General features: G+C 45.7%; 1 protein-coding gene across 3 annotated transcripts in view; it reads right to left on the reverse strand.

The window, feature by feature from the left end:
• Positions 1–24,373, reverse strand: part of LOC121007797 (origin recognition complex subunit 2-like) — a 148,294-nt gene that overhangs the window by 21,945 nt on the left and 101,976 nt on the right. The window lies entirely within an intron of this gene.

A 24,373-nucleotide genomic window follows, 5' to 3' on the forward strand; every position in this document is an offset into this window, starting at 1 on the left:
TGGGGCCCAATGCCGTTCTAAGGATGGTAAGGCCTGAGCAGGTACAGGCATTAGTCAATTGGGTGGCCGACAGTGCATCCAGCACGTTCATATTATCTCCCACCCAGTCTTCTGCAGAAAGCGCACAGATGGCGCATGAAAACCAAGCACATCAGTCTGTCACATCACCCCCATGCATATCAGGGAAACTGTCTGAGCCTCAAGTTATGCAGCAGTCTCTTATGCTGTTTGAAGACTCTGCTGCCAGGGTTTCCCAAGGGCATCCACCTAGCCCTTCCCCAGGGGTGGAAGAGATAGAATGCACTAACGCACAACCACTTATGTTTCCTGATGATGAGGACATGGGAATACCACCTCAGCACGTCTCTGATGATGACGAAACACAGGTGCCAACTGCTGTGTCTTTCTGCAGTGTGCAGACTGAACAGGAGGTCAGGGATCAAGACTGGGTGGAAGACGATGCAGGGGACGATGAGGTCCTAGACCCCACATGGAATGAAGGTCGTGCCACTGACTTTCACAGTTCGGAGGAAGAGGCAGTGGTGAGACCGAGCCAACAGCGTAGCAAAAGACAAAGAGGGAGCAGTGGACAAAATCAGAACACCCGCCGCCAAGAGACTCCGCCTGCTACTGACCGCCGCCATCTGGGACCGAGCACCCCAAAGGCAGCTTCAAGGAGTTCCCTGGCATGGCACTTCTTCAAACAATGTGCTGAAGACAAGACCCGAGTGGTTTGCACGCTGTGCCATCAGAGCCTGAAGCGAGGCATTAACGTTCTGAACCTTAGCACAACCTGCATGACCAGACACCTGCATGCAAAGCATGAACTGCAGTGGAGTAAACACCTTAAAAACAAGGAAGTCACTCAGGCTCCCCCTGCTACCTCTTCTGCTGCTGCCGCCTCGGCCTCTTCTGCTGCTGCCGCCGCCTCGGCCTCTTCCTCCGCCTCTGGAGGGACGTTGGCACTTGCCGCCCAGCAAACATGGGATGTACCACCAACACCACCACCTGCGTCACCAAGCATCTCAACCATGTCACACGGCAGCGTTCAGCTCTCCATCTCACAAACATTTGAGAGAAAGCGTAAATTCCCACCTAGCCACCCTCGATCCCTGGCCCTCAATGCCAGCATTTCTAAACTACTGGCCTATGAAATGCTGTCATTTAGGCTGGTGGAGACAGACAGCTTCAAACAGCTCATGTCGCTTGCTGTCCCACAGTATGTTGTTCCCAGCCGGCACTACTTCTCCAAGAGAGCCGTGCCTTCCCTGCACAACCAAGTATCCGATAAAATCAAGTGTGCACTGCGCAACGCCATCTGTGGCAAGGTCCACCTAACCACAGATACGTGGACCAGTAAGCACAGCCAGGGACGCTATATCTCCCTAACTGCACACTGGGTAAATTTAGTGGCGGCTGGGCTCCAGGCGGAGAGCTGTTTGGCGCACGTCCTTCCGCCGCCAAGGATCGCAGGGCAACATTCTTTGCCTCCTGTCTCCTCCTCCTCCTACTCAGCTTCCTCCTCCTCTTCTTCCACCTGCTCATCCAGTCAGCCACACACCTTCACCACCAACTTCAGCACAGCCCGGGGTAAACGTCAGCAGGCCATTCTGAAACTCATATGTTTGATGGACAGGCCCCACACCGCACAGGAGTTGTGGCAGGGTATAGAACAACAGACCGACGAGTGGTTGCTGCCGGTGAGCCTCAAGCCCGGCCTGGTGGTGTGCGAAAATGGGCGAAATCTCGTTGCAGCTCTGGGACTAGCCGGTTTGACGCACATCCCTTGCCTGGCGCATGTGCTGAATTTGGTGGTGCAGAAGTTCATTCACAACTACCCCGACATGTCAGAGCTGCTGCATAAAGTGCGGGCCGTCTGTTCGCGCTTCCGGCGTTCACACCCTGCCGCTGCTCGCCTGTCTGCGCTACAGCGTAACTTCGGCCTTCCCGCTCACCGCCTCATATGCGACGTGCCCACCAGGTGGAACTGCACCTTGCACATGCTGGACAGACTGTGCGAGCAGCAGCAGGCCATAGTGGAGTTTCAGCTGCAGCACGCACGGGTCAGTCGCACTGCGGATCAGCCCCACTTCACCACCAATGACTGGGCCTCCATGCGAGACCTGTGTGCCCTGTTGCGCTGTTTCGAGTACTCCACCAACATGGCCAGTGGCGATGACGTCGTTATCAGCGTTACAATACCACTTCTATGTCTCCTTGAGAAAACACTTAGGGCGATGATGGAAGAGGAGGTGGCCCAGGAGGAAGAGGGGTCATTTTTAGCACTTTCAGGCCAGTCTCTTAGAAGTGACTCAGAGGGAGGCTTTTTGCAACACCAGAGGCCAGGTACAAATGTGGCCAGACAGGGCCCACTACTGGAGGACGAGGAGAACGAGGATGAGGAGGAGGTGGAGGAGGATGAGGATGAAGCATGTTCACAGCGGGGTGGCACCCAAAGCAGCTCGGGCCCATCACTGGTGCGTGGCTGGGGGGAAACACAGGACGATGACGATACGCCTCCCACAGAGGACAGCTTGTCCTTACCTCTGGGCAGCCTGGCACACATGAGTGACTACATGCTGCAGTGCCTGCGCAATGACAGCAGAGTTGCCCACATTTTAACGTGTGCGGACTACTGGGTTGCCACCCTGCTGGATCCCCGGTACAAAGACAATGTGCCCACCTTACTTCCTACACTGGAGCGTGATAGGAAGATGCGCGAGTACAAGCGCACGTTGGTAGACGCGCTACTGAGAGCATTCCCAAATGTCACAGGGGAACCAGTGGAAGCCCAAGGCGAAGGCAGAGGAGGAGCAAGAGGTCGCCAACGCAGCTGTGTCACGGCCAGCTCCTCTGATGGCAGGGTTAGCATGGCAGAGATGTGGAAAAGTTTTGTCACCACGCCACAGCTAACTGCACCACCACCTGATACGGAACGTGTTAGCAGGAGGCAACATTTCACTAACATGGTGGAACAGTACCTGTGCACACCCCTCCACGTACTGACTGATGGTTCGGCCCCATTCAACCTCAGGGTCTCCAAATTGTCCACGTGGCCAGAGATAGCCTTTTATGCCTTGGAGGTGCTGGCCTGCCCGGCGGCCAGCGTTTTGTCTAACGTGTATTCAGCACGGGCTGGGGCGTCATTACAGACAAACGCAGCCGCCTGTCTACAGCCAATGTGGACAAGCTGATGTTCATAAAAAATGAACCAGGCATGGATCCCCAGGACCTGCTCCATACCTTGTGCAGATTAGACATTAACTACCTCCCCTTAACCATATATTATTTGTACTCCAGGCACTTCCTCATTCAAATCCTATTTTTATTTTACCATTATATTGCGGGGCAACCCAAAGTGAATGAACCTCTCCTCTGCCTGGAGCCTGGGCCTAAATATGTGACAGTGGCCTGTTCCAGTGGTGGGTGACGTGAAGCCTGATTCTCTGCTATGACATGAAGACTGATTCTGTGCTGACATGAAGCCAGATTCTCTGTTACGGGGACCTCTCTCCTCTGTCTGGTGTGCCGGGGCCTAAATATGTGACAGTGGCCTGTTCCGAGGTGGTGGCTGACGTGAAGCCTGATTCTCTGCTATGACATGAAGACTGATTCTGTGCTGACATGAAGCCATATTAACTGTTACGGGACCTCTCTCCTCTGTCTGGGTGCCGGGGCCTAAATATGTGACAGTGGCCTGTTCCAGTGGTGGGTGACGTGAAGCCTGATTCTCTGCTATGACATGAAGACTGATTCTCTGCTGACATGAAGCCAGATTCTCTGCTATGGCATTGAAGAGACTGATTCTCTGCTGACGTGAGCCAGATTCTCTGCTATGGGATCCTCTGTCCAATTGATATTGGTTAATTTTTATTTTTTTTATTTTATTTTAATTCATTTCCCTATCCACATTTGTTTGCAGGGGATGTTTTTGCAGCCCTCTAGCTCTTTCCTGGGCTGTTTTACAGCCATTTTAGTGCCGAAAAGTTCGGGTCCCCATTGACTTCAATGGGGTTCGGGTTCGGACGAAGTTCGGGTCGGGTTCGGATCCCGAACCCGAACATTTCCGGGAAGTTCGGCCGAACTTCTCGAACCCGAACATCCAGGTGTTCGCTCAACTCTATGCATGATAAGTGCTCTTTGCTAAAGTGAGGCAACCTAGATAAACACATATGTTATAAGATAATGATGTTGTCTTTACCCCTAGGAATACATTCTTTACTTTCACTGGGCCCAAGGAACTTAAGCATGTTTCTAGAAAGTTATTGACACAATCTTTACTTATAGAACTTATTCTCCTCTTTGATTTAGCCTCCATTAATTAAACATATCTGTTTTACCTCTAAAGAGAAGGCCTGTCAAGTATATCAAGTGTATTTAAAGATAATAAAAATATATCTCAACAGCAGAGATCATTTTTAGTACTATAAATTTATTGGAAGAAACAAGCGCTGTCAATGTTCAGCTATAAAACCTTGATATTGTTCAAGGATTGAAGTCATTGAAAAATATCGACTTATAAGCTACTTTCCTTAAATTATAAATAAAAAGGTTAAAGTTCACCTATTAAAAAAAAAGCATAGCCTCCTCACACGCCCCTACAGCTATCCTGTCCATCACCATTATAGGTGATATTTCTACCATTTAGGTAGAAAGAATCTTTTACCAATTTGCTTATGATTTAGGCAAAGTAGCAGAACAAAATCTATATTTCTGGATTATACACAATAAATTGCATTTGACTTAAAACCTTGCTATTTCACTACCATAAGATTTTTCTAAGCATATCCCCATATTTGCTTTTCTATCTAAAAGTAACAGCTATAGATCTATAGGAACTCATCCTTCAGTTGGAATGGTCCCAGGAACTTAAAGCAGTTGTCTCACTTCTGCATCTGATATTTATTATTAGATAAAGGCAATACTACTCCTAATATATTACAATTAATTCTATTGCTTCCTTTGCTGGTTGCATTCATTTTCCTATCATATTATACACTGCTTGTTTCCACGGTTACAAACACCCTGCTATCCATCAGCAATGGTCTTGCTTGCACACTATAGGAAAAAGCAGTGGCCTCTCTAGTGGACGGGACTATGGGAGCTCACCTAGGCCAGTGTATTGTCCGATATTGTGCAAGCATGGCCACTGCTGCTGGATTGTAGGGTGGTCATAACTATGGAAATGAGCAATGCATAGTGTTCTGGAAAAATGAATCAAGCTAGCAAATGTGGCAACTAAAAAGGGATAATAAAAAAGTAAATGCCTGTAATTAACTTTACACTGCATGATAAGTGCTCTTTGCTAAAGTGAGGCAACCTAGATAAACACATATGTCATAAGATAATGATGTTGTCTTTACCCCTAGGAATACATTCTTTACTTTCACTGGGCCCAAGGAACTTAAGCATGTTTCTAGAAAGTTATTGACACAATCTTTACTTATAGAACTTATTCTCCTCTTTGATTTAGCCTCCATTAATTAAACATATCCGTTTTACCTCTAAAGAGAAGGCCTGTCAAGTATATCAAGTGTATTTAAAGATAATAAAAATATATCTCAACAGCAGAGATAATTTTTAGTACTATAAATTTATTGGAAGAAACAAGCGCTGTCAATGTTCAGCTATAAAACCTTGATATTGTTCAATGATTGAAGTCATTGAAAAATATCGACTTATGAGCTACTTTCCTTAAATTATAAATAAAAAGGTTAAAGTTCACCTATAAAAAAAAAAAGCATAGCCTCCTCACACGCCCCTACAGCTATCCTGTCCATCACCATTATAGGTGATATTTCTACCATTTAGGTAGAAAGAATCTTTTACCAATTTGCTTATAATTTAGGCAAAGTAGCAGAACAAAATCTATATTTCTGGATTATACACAATAAATTGCATTTGACTTAAAACCTTGCTATTTCACTACCATAAGATTTTTCTAAGCATATCCCCATATTTGCTTTTCTATCTAAAAAGTAACAGCTATAGATCTATAGGAACTCATCCTTCAGTTGGAATGGGTCCCAGGAACTTAAAGCAGTTGTCTCACTTCTGCATCTGATATTTATTATTTAGATAAAGGAAATACTACTCCTAATATATTACAATTAATTCTATTGCTTCCTTTGCTGGTTGCATTCATTTTCCTATCATATTATACACTGCTTGTTTCCACGGTTACAAACACCCTGCTATCCATCAGCAATGGTCTTGCTTGCACACTATAGGAAAAAGCAGTGGCCTCTCTAGTGGACGGGACTATGGGAGCTCAACTAGGCCAGTGTATTGTCCGATATTGTGCAAGCATGGCCACTGCTGCTGGATTGTAGGGTGGTCATAACTATGGAAATGAGCAATGCATAGTGTTCTGGAAAAATGAATCAAGCTAGCAAATGTGGCAACTAAAAAAGTGACCATAAAATAGTAAATGCCTGTAATTAACTTTACACTGCATGATAAGTGCTCTTTGCTAAAGTGAGGCAACCTAGATAAACATATATGTCATAAGATAATGATGTTGTCTTTACCCCTAGGAATACATTCTTTACTTTCACTGGGCCCAAGGAACTTAAGCATGTTTCTAGAAAGTTATTGACACAATCTTTACTTATAGAACTTATTCTCCTCTTTGATTTAGCCTCCATTAATTAAACATATCAGTTTTACCTCTAAAGAGAAGGCCTGTCAAGTATATCAAGTGTATTTAAAGATAATAAAAATATATCTCAACAGCAGAGATAATTTTTAGTACTATAAATTTATTGGAAGAAACAAGCGCTGTCAATGTTCAGCTATAAAACCTTGATATTGTTCAAGGATTGAAGTCATTGAAAAATATAGACTTATGAGCTACTTTCCTTAAATTATAAATAAAAAGGTTAAAGTTCACCTATAAAAAAAAATCATAGCCTCAGGTGTGAATTTAGGATGATGGGTAGAATTTGTTGATAATGATGTTCATGATTGTCATACTATGTACACCGATGTGATTAATATTATGATCGTTAAAAGTAAAAATAAAGATAATAAAAAAAATTAGATAGAAAAAGTGACCATAAAATAGTAAATGCCTGTAATTAAATTTACACTGCATGATAAGTGCTCTTTGCTAAAGTGAGGCAACCTAGATAAACACATATGTCATAAGATAATGATGTTGTCTTTACCCCTAGGAATACATTCTTTACTTTCACTGGGCCCAAGGAACCTAAGCATGTTTCTAGAAAGTTATTGACACAATCTTTACTTATAGAACTTATTCTCCTCTTTGATTTAGCCTCCATTAATTAAACATATCCGTTTTACCTCTAAAGAGAGGCCTGTCAAGTATATCAAGTGTATTTAAAGATAATAATATGACGTAGGTGTGCCGCGCTCCTCATCCGGCTGCCCTCTCCTCTCTCTCCCCGCCTCGCTCCTGGATGTGGACTTTGAAGGAACTCCGACCTCAGGCCAGCCCTGACTAGTCGAGCCCAGATGGATTGTGACCTGACTTAGTCCGCCGCCTTCCGTCTGTTCTGACCTGCCGCCTGCTGCCCGCTGTATGTTGTCTGCCTTGACCCGATGCCCTGCTGCCCGCTGCCTGCCGTGACCGCCGCATACTGTCAGCTGCCTGTGTCCTACTGGTGATACGCCGCTTGCTGTTTGCTGCCTGTGAAGTATTGGGCGCTGGAGCTGGTAAGCCTCTTGAGATGCTGTGCTGCGGCTCCTGTGGGGGAAATAGGGGTCCGGTGTCGATGTCTGGTGGGTGAAACTGGTGTCCTGTACTGACCTCCGGGTGCTGTTGGGAGACAGCAGTGGCTTGGCTCCCGGCGGGGGGCGACGTGAGGTCTGTGCGCGTTTTTTCCCCTGGTCGTTTGTGGTCCCTGTTGGAGAGCTAGGCTGCCTGCGGCAGTTAGCTGTGAGTCCTGGGGCTGTCAGCTGTGTGGTTCTCTGTGGACGCTGGAGCTGGATACTCTGAACTCAGTGGAACGGTCCCCTTCTTTGTGGAAAGCACAGATGAAGAGTCAAGGTCCATAAGGATTCTCTTTGATTGATAGTCGCCTGGCCCCTCTTCTCTCTCCCCTTGGATGGACTGCCCCTCCTGTTAACCTTAGCCGCTAGTGGGGAATTTAGCTGGGCGTTTTGACATCTCATCGGTGTGGCCGGAAAGACATACTTTTGGGGCCTTAGTTTGATAGCAAGAAGGTGCACCACTGGGTATCCTGCTGCCGTACTCAGTATATGGGACTCATACCGTAAACTTCAAATTTAACAATTTATTCAGACATTTAGTGGTTCTGTTCCACTTTCTTTTACATGATTACTATATACCTACTGGCAACCTTATCTAGCCTATTAGTGGTTTTTTCTCCGTTTCTGCCTATATGATTGTTATATAATTGCTCGCAACCTTATTTGATCTGTTATGTGGGGATGTAAGCATTCAGTCCGCACTTAGCTTGTGCGCTTTTGCTGTACACCTACCCAGTATTTACCTCCTTTTTAAAAAAAAATAAATTTGTGTATATTTACCAGTGTTTATTTCTCTTTTCTATGTGTACTTGCTAATATTGGCGTCTGGTTTTCTGGGTCGTTGAACTGTGTTCATAGTTGGGGCATTGAACTGTGTTCATAGTTGCAACATATCGACTTATAATAAAAATGCCGCCAAAATTTCGTAAATCAGGAGGATTGACCTCTCCAAAAGGTGGATCAGGGGGGAGCCCACAGGCCAGATTAGATAAATTTTTTAAGTCACCGCCACCTAAAACTAGAGGAGGTGTACAGAGGTCTGCTCTACAGACTGAGCCAGGATTAGACAATACGGACCGACTAGAACAGGGTTTATCAAAGACCAGCTCCTCCCACAGTGAAGGCATTGAGAGTATTAATAGAAAACTGCAGGATATACTGGGAGTAGTAAATGCTACTAGTACCTCGGTGGCAGAGTTAGCCTCTTCCCTCGCAGTAGTACAAGGGGACGTCACCATAATAAGAGATGAAATGACGAAGTTGAGACTAAAGGTGAAGGAATTGGAATCTGCAGTTAACTCTGTCACTGTAGAGAATGGTGTATTAAAGAGCAGACTAGAAGAGGTAGATGAAGACTGTTCTTGGTTAAGAAGGAAAGTGGTAGAGCTGGAGGATAGGTCTCACAGATATAACTTGCGGCTAGTGGGGTTCCCAGAGGGAGTAGAACAGGATAATCCGTCGAACTTTATTCAGAAGTGGTTGGTAGAAAGTCTGGGACCAGACTATGATGTATCTACCTTCTGTGTGGAGAGGGCCCACAGAATCCCCTTTAAAAGATTGATTGCAGCCAAGATTAAGTATTCAATGTTATATCCCGCTAAATTGAGAGTGGTATATAATGATTCTGTCCGTTTCTTCTCCACACAGACGGAGGCGGGTGCAATTGCTAGATTCAAGGGGTCTATGAAATAGTATGAAAAGGTGGCGAGGAGGGAGGTTAATGAGGGGAGGTGGCTGGGGGGAGGTTTGGTGGAAGGAGAGAGGTTGATGGGTATTGTGAAATACCTTGTCAACCATGCAGGGGGGTTTCGGGGGGGGGGTTTGAGGGAGGGATTGGCTGCCGTCGTTTGCTTTGTAGTTATGCGTGCCTCTCTGTTAAGATGGGGGGCTTGGAATTACCTCTATTCATAGGACATGCCATGTAATATTCTGTTTTGAAATGTAAGAGGGCTGGGAGACAGAGTGAAGAGGACGTGGTATTTGATCTTGTGGTCTGTCATCTGCCTGCGATTGTGGTACTATTAGAGACCCACTCAACATTAGATAGGATCTATACACTGAAAAGGAAATGGGCTTCTCTTGAGTACCACGCTTGCTACTCTTCTTATGCAAGAGTGTCAGCGTATATATTCATCGTGGGGTGGAGTTTCAACCGTTGGATAAAGAAGGGAGATATGTATTCCTTCACGGGTATTGGAAAGGGCAGGAGGTGATATTGGCCTTTATTTATATCCCCCCACCATTTAAATCAACGGCTTTGTCACAGTTAGCCAATATATATCCACAAAAAATCAATGTGCGTTATTAGTGGCAGGTGACTTTAACGCAGTACCTGATCCTGAGTTGGACCGGTTCTCTTCGCTTTCTGGGCGTGGTCGCACTGGGTCTCCTTTGAATGCTGTGTGCCAGGAGCTGGCGCTGGTTGATATCTGGCGCCACCTCTATGGCAATAAAACAATCTTTTCATGTTTTAGCAAGTCATACGGGTCAATGTCCCGTATTGATCTGGCTTTTGCAAGTCAGGATTTGTGCGATCGCGTCCTGAGAATGAAGTATGAACCTCATGGAATCTCGGATCACTCCCCAGTTCTGATTGCGTTTGCGAAGGCCTCAACTTTAGGAAGAACCTTTAAATTAAACCCGCACTGGTTTGATGTGATAGGGGAGCAATCGCGATTAGACCAGGATATTCAGGAATTTTGGGGCTTCAATGTAGGCTCAACACATATTCATTATGTGTGGGACGCTTTGAAGGCCCATATAAGGGGTTTATACTTTAATAAAATTAACAGGTTTAGAATGGAAGTACGGCGCAGGGAACAACAACTGATAGACTCAATAGGGAGTTTACGTGCCGCATTAATTGACTGCCACAAGGAGCAATACATTAATCAGTTAAAGGAGGCTAATTTACAGCTTAAGACACTTCTCTATAAAAAATCACAACACAAGCTCCTATTTCAAGGCCAGATTCGCTTTTGCGAATCTGGAAAAACGGGCAGGTTTTTGGCTCGTTTGGTGGCCAACCAGAGAGAGTCTACCAGTATAAGAGAAATAGGAATTCACAAGGAACTGGGGTGAGATCCGCAGAGGAGATTAGGGAGGAATTTGTGAAATATTTTTCTACCCTTTATAAATCTGAGTCTATGCTTAGCCGTACTGATATGGATCATTATCTTCAACAATTAGAGCTTCCCCAGTTATCTGTCCAAGATAGAGAGATGCTGACTCCCCCATTCTTTTGGAGGAACTCCAAGCGACTCTTCCCTCCTTAAAATATAATTCATCTCCTGGCCCAGATGGATTGCCGTTTGAATTGTATAGGTACCATGCCAAATCACTACTGCCGATCTTACTTCTAGTTTTGAATGAATCCTGTGCATCTGGCTCTTTACCCCTATCATTTAGAGAGGCGGTGATCACACTGGTCTAAAAAAGGAGAAGGATCCATGCGATATGGGGTCATATAGACCTATATCGCTCCTAAATACGGACTATAAGATTTTCACAAAAATTTTGGCTAATCGCCCTGAAGAGGGTTATAGCTTGTCTGGTACACCCCAATCAGACGGGCTTTATCCCGGGACGCCAAATACAGATGAGTCTATATAGGGTCTATCTGAATTTGTCTGTTGGGGGTAGTATAGACCACTCCATCCTGTCCTTAGACGCCGCAAAGGCGTTTGACAGGATGGAGTGGCCTTTTTTGTGGGCTACGATGTCTCACTTTGGCCTTGGGAATCTATTTCTGGGAATGACCCAAACAGCCGGTTGCATTTATCAATATCAACGGTATTAGTTCTTCCCCTGTTATGATGCGGAGAGGGATGAGACAGGGTTGTCCCCTCTCTCCTCTCCTCTTCGCTCTTTTTATTGAAACCGTTGGCTTGTCGGATCGCTTAGATAATTGTATAGAAGGCTTCGGGGTGGCGGGAGTGAGTGATAAAATAAGCTTATATGCCGATGACCTGATTCTGTTCCTGGATCAGGGTTGGAAAATTCTCCCGCACGTCATAGAGGTAATAGAAGATTATGGTAAACTATCAGGCTATATGATCAATTGGACAAAGTCATCGCTCCTCCCGCTGAACCGGAAGGCTGTAGATGAAGGGAAGCGAGTCCGTGTTTTGGCCCCTAACGATACCTTGGATTATTTGGGGGTTAAGATTGGGGTTTCTATTAATAGGTTTTATGAGCTTAATTTGGCCCGGTTTTGAATAAAGTTGGGGCCAAAGTTAGCGCCTGGCGGAAATTGATGCTGGCAAAGACGGATCGAATAGCACTGATTAAGATGATTATTTTACCTATAGTTTTGTTCCCGATGTGTGCTTCCCCCATCTGGATCGATGATATCTTCTTTCATAGACTGGAGACCTTGATCAACGATCTAATTTGGGGAAGGAAGAGGGTGCGTATAAAGCAGAGATATTTATGGTTGTCGGAGGCAGATGGTGGGTTGTCACTACATTTTTTTCAAGGTTATTATTTATGTGCACAGATTCAGCGTTGCTGATATCTGAAAGAGAGCTTACTTTCACGGTATTTGATTAAAGTTTTTGATAAACCAATAAAGAATATTTTTGCATGTTTGGAGACTGGGTATATGGGAATGAGGAAGTCTTTGCTGATCCCTTGCTCACTACAGAAGTGTGGAACAAGCTGAAGGAGATCCTTAAAGTTTCCGGCCCGTTTGCTTTCACCCCTCTGTGGGAGAACAGGGGGCTGGAGGAATTCTTCAAAATTACAGATTTTGGTTATTGGTTACGTAATGGTATCAATAGGGTGTCTCACCTTCTTTATTTGGGTCGTTTTAAATCACTTTTGGAATTTGGTTTTAACGATAGTTCACCATCAGATTTTTTTATGTATTCACGCTTGAAACATACATTTGAAGCCTCTAGGAATAGGGGTCTTATTTTTCCACGAGAGAATATATTTTTTGATTATTGTGACGCTCAGAAGTATGAGAAGGTGAAGTTATCTAGTTTATACGCTAAACTCCGAATGGCACTGGCAACTGTAACACCTTTTAAAAGCCCAAGTAAGTGGGAGCAAGAGTTGAATTGCCCTCCACTACATTGGTCCACTATCTATAGGAACGTGAGAAAGGCGACAGTTTCCAGTGCTCATAGGCTAATCCAATTTAAGATCCTCCATAGACTGTACTACACGCCCAAAATCCAAGGAAAATTCCCCCAAAATAAAGACCGGGATTGTTGCTGCCACAAATGTGGATATGTTAAGGCGAACTATGCCCATTTGCTTTGGAGTTGTAGTAAAATAAGAAAATATTAAGATGTGGTCTTATTTAATCTACAAAAGGAGTCTTCAATGAACTATAACCCGGGGATCTTGATAGTGATCTTTGGAGATTTTGGGTCAGAAATGGAAGTCCCTTCCCAGGTCAGACAGATTTGGATGAGGGGTTTTATGGTGGCTAAAGCTATATTGATCAAGAATTGGGGTCCTGTCTCCCCGCCCTCGACAAGGGAGTGGAGTTCATACCTTCAGCAAATTAGAATATATGAGGAGATTGAAAGGAAACGGAGAGTTGCACGCAGAACTACGTAGCTATATTTAATATTTAATATTTGTAATATTGATACTATTTTATACTTGAATGAATGGAGTGGACGACAGCCAATGGGGGGGGGGGGGTTAGATATTTACATTTCTTATTACCTCAGGTGTGAATTTAGGATGATGGGTAGAATTTGTTGATAATGATGTTCATGATTGTCATACTATGTACACCGATGTGATTAATATTATGATCGTTAAAAGTAAAAATAAAGATAAAAAAAAAAAAAAAAAAGTGACCATAAAATAGTAAATGCCTGTAATTAAATTTACACTGCAGATAAGTGCTCTTTGCTAAAGTGAGGCAACCTAGATAAACACATATGTCATAAGATAATGATGTTGTCTTTACCCCTAGGAATACATTCTTTACTTTCACTGGGCCCAAGAAACTTAAAGAGGACCTTTCACCAGAATAAAGTATCTAAACTGACTATATAGACATGTAGAGCGGCGCCCAGGGATCCCCCTGCGCTTACTGTTATCCCCGGGCGCCACTCCATTCTCCGGTTATAGCCTCCGGTATGTTCATAGTTAGGCTCCACCCAAGGGAACCTGCCGGCGTCTCTTTCTCCTATGCTGTAGTGCTGGCCAATCGCAGCGCTCAGCTCATAGCCTGGTTATGAGCTGAGCGCTGCGATTGGCCAGCGTTACAGCATAAGAGAAGGAGACCGCGGCAGGTTCCCCTGGGTGGAGCCTAACTATGAACATACCGGAGGCTATAACCGGAGAACGGAGCGGCGCCCGGGGATAACAGTAAGTGCAGGGGGATCCCTGGGCGCCGCTCTACACGTCTATATAGTCAGTTTAGATACTTTATTCGGGTGAAAGGTCTTCTTTAAGCATGTTTCTAGAAAGTTATTGACACAATCTTTACATATAGAACTTATTCTCCTCTTTGATTTAGCCTCCATTAATTAAACATATCCGTTTTACCTCTAAAGAGAAGGCCTGTCAAGTATATCAAGTGTATTTAAAGATAATAAAAATATATCTCAACAGCAGAGATCATTTTTAGTACTATAAATTTATTGGAAGAAACAAGCGCTGTCTATGTTCAGCTATAAAACCTTGATATTGTTCAAGGATTGAAGTCATTGATAAATATCGACTTATGAGCTACTTTCCTTAAATTATAAATAAAAAGGTTAAAGTTCACCTATTAAAAAAAAAGCATAGCCTAATCACACGCCCCTACAGCTATCCTGTCCATCACTATTATAGGTGATATTTCTACCATTTAGGTAGAAAGAATCTTTTACCAATTTGCTTATAATTTAGGCAAAGTAGCAGAACAAAATCTATATTACTGGATTATACACAATAAATTGCATTTGACTTAAAACCTTGCTATTTCACTACCATAAGATTTTTCTAAGCATATCCCCATATTTGCTTTTCTATCTAAAAAGTAACAGCTATAGATCTATAGGAACTCATCCTTCAGTTGGAATGGGTCCCAGGAACTTAAAGCAGTTGTCTTACTTCTGCATCTAATATTTATTATTTAGATAAAGGCAATACTACTCCTAATATATTACAATTAATTCTATTGCTTCCTTTGCTGGTTACATTCATTATCCTATCATATTATACACTGCTTGTTTCCACGGTTACAAACACTCTGCTATCCATCAGCAATGGTCTTGCTTGCACACTATAGGAAAAAGCTGTGGCCTCTCTAGTGGACGGGACTATGGGAGCTCAACTAGGCCAGTATATTGTCCGATATTGTGCAAGCATGGCCACTGCTGCTGGACTGTAGGGTGGTCATAACTATGGAAATGAGCAATGCATAGTGTTCTGGAAAAATGAATCAAGCTAGCAAAAGTGGCAACTGAAAAAGTGACCATAAAATAGTAAATGCCTGTAATTAACTTTACACTGCATGACAAGTGCTCTTTGCTAAAGTAAGGCAACCTAGATAAACACATATGTCATAAGATAATAATGTTGTCTTTACCCCTAGGAATACATTCTTCACTTGCACTGGGCTCAAGGAACTTAAGCATGTTTCTAGAAAGTTATTGACACAATCTTTACTTATAGAACTTATTCTCCTCTTTGATTTAGCCTCCATTAATTAAACATATCCGTTTTACCTCTAAAGAGAAGGCCTGTCAAGTATATCAAGCGTATTTAAAGATAATAAAAATATATCTCAACAGCAGAGATAATTTTTAGTACTATAAATTTATTGGAAGAAACAAGTGCTGTCAATGTTCAGCTATAAAACCTTGATAGTGTTCAAGGATTGAAGTCATTGAAAAATATCGATTTATGAGCTACTTTCCTTAAATTATAAATAAAAAGGTTAAAGTTCACCTATAAAAAAAAAGCATAGCCTCCTCACACGCCCCTTCAGCTATCCTGTCCATCACCATTATAGGTGATATTTATACCATTTAGGTAGAAAGAATCTTTTACCAATTTGCTTATAATTTAGGCAAAGTAGCAGAACAAACTCTATATTTCTGGATTATACACAATAAATTGCATTTGACTTAAAACCTTGCTATTTCAAGACCATAAGATTTTTCTAAGCATATCCCCATATTTGCTTTTCTATCTAAAAAGTAACAGCTATAGATCTATAGGAACTCATCCTTCAGTTGGAATGGGTCCCAGGAACTTAAAGCAGTTGTCTCACTTCTGCATCTGATATTTATTATTTAGATAAAGGCAATACTACTCCTAATATATTACAATAAATTCTATTGCTTCCTTTGCTGGTTGCAATCATTTTCACGGTTACAAACACCCTGCTATCCATCCGCAATGGTCTTGCTTGCACACTATAGGAAAAAGCTGTGGCCTCTCTAGTGGACGGGACTATGGGAGCTCAACTAGGCCAGTGTATTGTCCTATATTAAAGCATGGCCACTGCTGCTGGATTGTAGGGTGGTCATAACTATGGAAATGAGCAATGCATAGTGTTCTGGAAAAATGAATCAAGCTAGCAAAAGTGGCAACTGAAAAAGTGACCATAAAATAGTAAATGCCTTTAATTAACTTTACACTGCATGATAAGTGCTCTTTGCTAAAGTGAGGCAACCTAGATAAACACATATGTCATAAGATAATGATGTTGTCTTTACCCCTAGGAATACATTCTTCACTTGCACTGGGCTCAAGGAACTTAAGCATGTTTCTAGAAAGTTATTGACACAATCTTTACTTATTGTAACAGTACAGCCTGGATCGCAGCGGCTCCCTGTGACTCCGCCCACTTACCTCCGGGCCTTAAATAGAAGACAGGTGCTAAGCAGGGTGTTCCACTAATGGAGTGCGCACCCTGCTAGATCCTTTGCATCTGAGGACTCTGTCCTAACAACATTGTGAAAGACTGCCTACCTACTTTCCACTGGCTTCCCCACTGCTGGCTTCCTAGCCAGGACCAACTAACCGCAAGTATATGCCTGTTACCTGCTCTGATTAAGGTCCTGGAACTCAGAGTGGGGTGGTTCCTGCTGGTGTGAGGCGATATTCCCAAACCAACTCTAAACTGAGGACATGCTATACTCACTCTGAACCTGCTGCATATTATATACTAAACTGAGGACATGCTATACTCACTCTGAACCTGCTGCATATTATATACTAAACTGAGGACATGCTATACTAACTCTGAACCTGCTGCATATTATATACTAAACTGAGGACATGCTATACTAACTCTGAACCTGCTGCATATTATATACTAAACTGAGGACATGCTATACTAACTCTGAACCTGCTGCATATTATATACTAAACTGAGGACATGCTATACTCACTCTGAACCTGCTGCATATTATATACTAAACTGAGGACATGCTATACTCACTCTGAACCTGCTGCATATTATATACTAAACTGAGGACATGCTATACTAACTCTGAACCTGCTGCATATTATATACTAAACTGAGGACATGCTATACTCACTCTGAACCTGCTGCATATTATATCCTAAACTGAGGACATGCAATACTAACTCTGAACCTGCTGCATATTATATACTAAAACTGTGGACATGCTATATACTAACCCTGAACCTATGATATACTATATACTAAACTGAGGGCATACTATATACTAACTCTGAACTGTGCACAAGCTTATACTAACTTGTGACTCCTGTAATACTGGGGGACCTTCCTTTCCAGCAGTAACTAATTAGAGGGATAGCGGTAAATGATTTTGTTACCCCAAACTCTCCGCCCAAGACTGAGAGAGAAGCCTGGGGTACATACTGAGTAACCGCGAATCCCACATCCAAAAACAAGGGCGGTGGGATAATAGTGGATGTCCATTGCTTCCGCAGTGGAGATCCTAACTGATCAACTAGGTGCGTTACATATTAGTGGAACCCACATGGATCCAGCGGAGGTTGCAGGTCACCTCGTCACCCTCACTAAGAGGGTGAAGACCCTCAACGTGACTGTACAACATCTCCAGCTAGAAAACCAGGCACTACGGCAACTTGTCACTCAGGGGCCAGGACACCCCCGTGATGGACCAGAACCCAAGGTCAGACGACCTGAGATATTCTCGGGTGACCGAAGGCAGTTCAGGGATTTCCTGAACGCGTGCAAACTAATGTTTGAGCTGCAGCCCCGGACTTACCCAACTGACAGAACAAAAGTATTTACCATGATCTCTTACCTCAGGGGGAGCCCAGAGCATGGGCCAATACTTATTTAGAAAAGGAAGACCCAGTCCTGGATTCCTTCTCTCTGTTCCTTGAAAAAATGGCCCTTCTCTACGAGGACCATAGTAAACAGCTGACCGCTGAGACCGCTATACGCAGCCTTAAACAAGGGAGACGACCTGTAGAGGACTTTATTGCGGAATACACTCGCTGGGCCCGGGAGACTGAATGGAATGACCTCACCCTTAGGAATCAGTTCCGCCTAGGTCTTTCCGAGGCCCTGAAGGACGAATTAGCCCGAGGAGAATTACCACTTACACTTAATGCCTTGATGCAGAAGGCCACCACCATTGACAGACGGCTGAGGGAACGCAGAGCCGAGAGAGTCTCAGGCTTCACACCCAACCCAAGACCGTCCAGCCAGGGTCCTGCTGTAGAGATGATGGAGATTGGGGCGATCCGAGGACCTCTGACCGAGAGAGAGAAAGCCAGGAGACGTAACCTTAACCTCTGTTTATACTGTGCGTCTGCTGACCATACCGTTGACGAATGCCCCGCGATACGTAAGAAGTGCGAAGGTAAGAGCGGCACGTTTTGTACCTTAGGCAGTACAAAAAATAGTACTGGTGGTTACATATACACGTCTCTCACCTTACAGTGGGACCAAAACCGGATTATCGTTGAAGCCATGGTGGACACGGGAGCTTCGGGGAATTTTATCGACATGCATCTGGTTGAGCGAAATAAAATTCCCCACATGAGAAAAAACGTTCCGATATCCGTGAGTTTCATTGACGGTACCACTTCTAGTCCTATCCACAGTCAGACTCAACCCCTCATGGTGACATGTGAAAATAACCACACAGAATTCTTATCCCTTGATATCATACACTCTCCATTGTTTCCCGTGATTCTTGGGTTGCCATGGTTGCAAATACACCAGCCAACCCCCCTATAGAAACAGGGGAGAGTTCAGTTTACGTCACCTTATTGTATGGAGACCTGCTTTCCTCTCAAATCTCTCATGCACGTGGGAGTGAACCAGGTTCCCAGCCAATACGCAGACTTTGCTGAGGTATTCAGCGCAAAGAAGGCGGAATCTCTTCCGCCCCATAGATCTTACGATTGCCCCATAGACTTGCTGCCGGGTAGTGAGATACCCACGGGTAGAATTTATCCATTGGCACAACCAGAACTTGTTCACCTCAAACAGTACCTAGAAGAGAATTTACGAAAAGGTTTTATCCAGCCTTCAACCTCCCCGGCAGCAGCAGGGATGTTCTTCGTGAGAAACAAAGACTCAAGCCTAAGGCCCATCATAGATTACAGAGCCTTGAACAAAGTAACTGTTGCAATCCTACAGGCTCACCTGAGTCAGAGGACAGCTGGCTGGAGGTGGAGCCCAGTGGCAAGGACCGCAGGCAGGTTGTAGTTGCAGGAAGTCAGGCAGAGGCGTAATCGGTTAGCAGGCGGTGGGTCAGGGCAGGCGGCAGTGAGCGTGGTCAGACAATCTGGATCGGGAACGGTGGAAGCAGTTCAGTTGGTAGGGACAAGCAGAAGAGTAGTCGGGGACAATTCCAAGGTCGGCAGCAGTCAAGTTGGTAGCAGTAGCAACAGAGGAACAGCAGTAGATGCAGCAGGATCAAGTCCAGAAGAACAATAACCAGCAGGGATCTGGTGCAAGAGGCTGGGCTTATAAAGAGGAAGTAGCAGGTGCAAGGAATCACAGAGATTAACAAGGCAAGGCTGGAACAAGGTAGATCAAAGAGTTCAGTAGAAGGAAATGTCCAGAAGGGTTGGTAGTCTAGTGGCTAGAGCTACTGCCTGGGACATGGCTGGTCACTGGTTCGAATCCTGACAGTACTCCCCCCCCTTCCAAGGTGACCTCCGGGCACCGCAGATGATGGTTTATCGGGATGTCTTTGGTGGAAAGATTTTACCAGTCTGGGGGCATGGACATTTTCCTCCGGCTCCCAGGAGTTATCCTCGGGGGAATAGCCCTTCCACCCAACTAGATACTGCAGCCTTCCACGGTGGAGTCTGGAGTCAAGGATCTTGGCCACAGTGTATTCCTCCTGGTCTTGTACTCTTACCGGAGGAGGAGGAGGGGGGTGGCGGCCTGGGAAAGTGTTCTCAACATGTGGTTTCAGGAGAGAGCAGTGGAAAACCGGGTGCACTCGGATGGAGTCGGGAAGGTCGAGTCGGAAGGTGACTTCGTTGATTCGAGCCGTGATCCGGAAAGGACCCATGTATTTTTGGCCCAACTTCCGGGAGGGAACCTTTGGGCTTAGGTTTCTGGTGGAGAGCCACACCTTGTCCCCTACCTGGAATTCCGGAGCGGGTTTGCGGTGTTTATCCGCTGCCTGCTTGAAGCGGCTCTGGGCTTGATGTAGATTGTCCCGAATATTTTCCTGTGCCTGTTGTAGACTTGCAAGACGTTCGGCCACAGCTGGGACTGTGGTGGAAATGGGCAAGTGAGGGATGAAGGTTGGGTGTAGGCCGGTGTTAGCGTAGAACGGGCTGTATTGGGTAGAACTGTGCTCCGCATTGTTATAGGCGAACTTGGCTGTAGAGAGGTGGTCCAGCCAGTCGTCCTGCAGATGGGTGACGAAACAGCGCAAATACTGCTCGAGGGTTTGATTCGTTCTCTCGGTCTGCCCATTGGATTGGGGGTGGAACGCAGAAGACAGGTTCACCTTGATCCCAAGGGCTTGACAGAAGTTTCTCCAGAACCTGGAAGTGAACTGTACTCCCCGATCCGAAACAACATCGTCCGGGGCCCCATGTAGCCTAAAAACCTCTCGGAGTATGAGATCGGCCGTCTGTTTGGCGGTAGGTAGGCCCTTGCAGGGGATGAAGTGGGCCATTTTGGTGAGACGGTCGACGACGACCAGAACGGTGTTCATGCCTTTGGAGGGAGGAAGTTCCACAATAAAGTCCATGGAGATTGAACCCCAGGGGCGGGAGGGAACCGGGAGTGGACATAGCAAGCCCACGGGGGAGGAGCGGGGGGTCTTGTTGCGGGCGCACATCGTGCATGAGGAGACAAACCTCTCGGTATCTTTTCTGTAAGTTGGCCACCAGAAGAAACGGGAGAGGAGCTCCTGGGTCCTTCTGATACCCAGATGGCCGGCCGGTTTGGAATCGTGGTTTAGTTTAAGTACGTCAAGTTGTGCAGATTCTGGTACGTACAACTGCTGATCCCGGTACAACCAGTAGCCACCCTTGAGAGTAAGGTTTACAGCTCCAGGTGGGTAGGTGAGGAGGTGATCGTTCTCATACCCTTCCTTGAGGGAACCCAGGAGTTCCCTCAAGTAGGTGGCTCCTATGATGCTTCTGTCGGGAAGGATACCGGCCGGAGCCTCATTGATCTGAGAGGGTCCAGAGAACATCCTTGAGAGAGCATCCGCTTTGCCGTTCTTCGACCCAGGGCGATAGGAGATAACAAAATTGAATCTGGAGAAAAACAGACTCCACCAGGCCTGTCTGGCGGTGAGTCTCTTGGCGCTGCGGATAAACTCTAGGTTCCGGTGGTCAGTGTATACAGAGATGGGATTATGGGCCCCCTCCAGCAAGTGTCTCCACTCGGTGAAAGCGTCCTTGATTGTCAGCAGTTCCTTATTCCCGATGTCGTAATTCCGTTCAGCGGGGGACATCTGGCGGGAGAAGAAAGCGCAAGGGTGTAGGAGCATCTTTTCCCCTGAACGTTGAGACAGAATTGCGCCCACCGCAGCGTCGGAGGCGTCCACCTCGACCGTAAATGGTAATTCAGGGTTTGGGTGGGCCAGGATCGGGGCAGAGGTGAAGAGGGACTTCAGTTTAGCAAAGGCCTCCTGTGCCTCCGGAGTCCACACGAAGGGGACAGTCTTTTTTGTTAGTTGAGTGATTGGGGCGATGATTTTCGAAAAGTTCCTGATGAACTTCCGATAAAAGTTTGCAAAACCTACAAACCTCTGGACCTCCTTTTCGTTCTTCGGGGCGGGCCACTCAGTCACGGCCTGGATCTTCCGGGGATCCATACTTAAGCCCTCCGGTGAAATAATATAGCCGAGGAATTGGGTGGAAGTCTGTTCAAATTCGCACTTCTCCAGTTTAATATAGAGAGACTGTTCACAGAGTTTCTGTAGCACCCTGCGGACATGCCCACGATGTTGTTCAGGGTCTTCTGAGAAAATCAAAATATCGTCCAGATATGCTACCACAAATTGGTCAAGCATGTCCCTGAGGACGTCGTTGATAAAATGTTGGAAGGTAGCAGGGGCATTGCAGAGGCCGAAAGGCATGACCAGATACTCAAAGTGACCATAGCGGGTTCGGAAGGCGGTTTTCCACTCGTCCACCGGGCGAATTCGGACCAGGTTGTAGGCTCCTCAGAGATCGAGCTTAGTGAAGACTTTTGCCGCCCGAAGTCTCTCAAGGAGTTCAGAAATCAGGGGGAGAGGGTACCGGTTCTTCACAGTAACGTTGTTGAGCTTTCGATAATCTATGCAAGGGCGTAGAGAAGAGTCTTTTTTCTCCACGAAGAAGAAAGGGGCCCCTGCAGGGGATATGGAAGGTCGGATAAAACCTTTTTTTAGATTTTCGTCTAAGTACTCCTTCAGGGCCTTTAGTTCCGGTTCGGAGAGGGAGTATATACTGCCGAAGGGTATTTCGGCTCCAGGTAGCAGCTCAATCGGGCAGTCATAAGGCCGATGCGGGGGCAGTTTGTCTGCATTTCTTTTGTCACAGACATCCTGGAACTCCAGATATTGAGGGGGTAAAAGCTCCTTGGTGTATAGTCCGAATATGGTAGGTTCTTCGGGACGGATTCACGTAAACAGTTCTGAGAACAAAAGTCCGAGCGGAACCGTATGCAGCGGGCATCCCAGTCCACCGAGGGGTTGTGGGTTTCCAACCAAGGGATGCCTAGGATCACCGGAAACTTAGGGGAGGTGATCAGGGAGAAGTGAATGGTTTCCTGATGATCGGGTTTGACGAGAAGTTGAAGATCAGCGGTCTGGTGCGTAACCGGCCCAGAAGAGAGCGGGGACCCATCGACGGTTTCCAGATCGATGGGGGCTGCCCTGGTTACCAGTGGTATGTTGTTCTCATGGGCGAAGGTCAAGTCCATGAAATTTCCGCCGGCCCCCGAGTCAAGCATTGCGAAGCAGGGAAGCTGTCGTTCCCCAATGGTGATAAGGATGGGAACAATGAAGTGGGACCCGATACCTGTAGTGTCCATGGTTTCAGAGGCCAAGGGTGAAATTGTAGCTTGTTGTAATTCCCGTAATTCAGTGACGGCAATGGTTCGGCAAGTCTTATTGGGGCACCTAATAGCGAAGTGCCCTGGCTCGCCACAGTAAAGGCAGAGGCCCGCGGCCAGTCGTCTCTCCTTTTCAGCAGCCGATAGAGTCTTGCGCAGTGTGTCGACCTGCATCGGTTCGGTGGAGGGTTGGTGAGCCGGCTGAGTCATTGGAGTGAAAGGGTAAGTCGATAATTTCCCTCTGTTGGCTCTGGATTGCGCCTTGAAGTTGAGCCATTTCCTTTTGGGCAGAGGTGCCAAACTCCTGAAGTTCGGAGACTTGTCTGCGCAGGGTGGCCATCGCGGACTCCATTTTTGGGCTGGTTATTCTGTTGCAATCCTACAGGCTCACCTGAGTCAGAGGACAGCTGGATGGAGGTGGAGCCCAGTGGCAAGGACCGCAGGCAGGTTGTAGTTGCAGGAAGTCAGGCAGAGGCGTAATCGGTTAGCAAGCGGTGGGTCAGGGCAGGCGGCAGTGAGCGTGGTCAGACAATCCAGATCGGGAACGGTGGAAGCAGTTCAGTTGGTAGGGACAAGCAGAAGAGTAGTCGGGGACAATTCCAAGGTCGGCAGCAGTCAAGTTGGTAGCAGTAGCAACAGAGGAACAGCAGTAGATGCAGCAGGATCAAGTCCAGAAGAACAATAACCAGCAGGGATCTGGTGCAAGAGGCTGGGCTTATAAAGAGGAAGTAGCAGGTGCAAGGAATCACAGAGATTAACAAGGCAAGGCTGGAACAAGGTAGATCAAAGAGTTCAGTAGAAGGAAATGTCCAGAAGGGTTGGTAGTCTAGTGGCTAGAGCTACTGCCTGGGACATGGCTGGTCACTGGTTCGAATCCTGACAGTAACAATCAAAAATCGGTACCCCTTGCCGCTAATATCCAAACTCATAGAAAGATTACAAACAGCAACAATCTACACCAAGCTGGATTTGAGAGGCGCATACAACTTAATTAGGATCAGAAAAGGTGATGAATGGAAGACAGCCTTCCGCACTCGGTATGGACTCTTCGAGTATACAGTGATGCCCTTCGGGTTGTGCAACGCCCCTGCCACATTCCAAAATTTTATTAACGACATCTTTAGGGATCTACTGGACGTATGTGTAATCATCTATCTTGATGATTTACTAGTGTATTCCGAT

The sequence above is a fragment of the Bufo bufo genome, chromosome 7 (genome assembly GCF_905171765.1).
Source record: "Bufo bufo chromosome 7, aBufBuf1.1, whole genome shotgun sequence".
Lineage (NCBI taxonomy): Eukaryota > Metazoa > Chordata > Amphibia > Anura > Bufonidae > Bufo > Bufo bufo.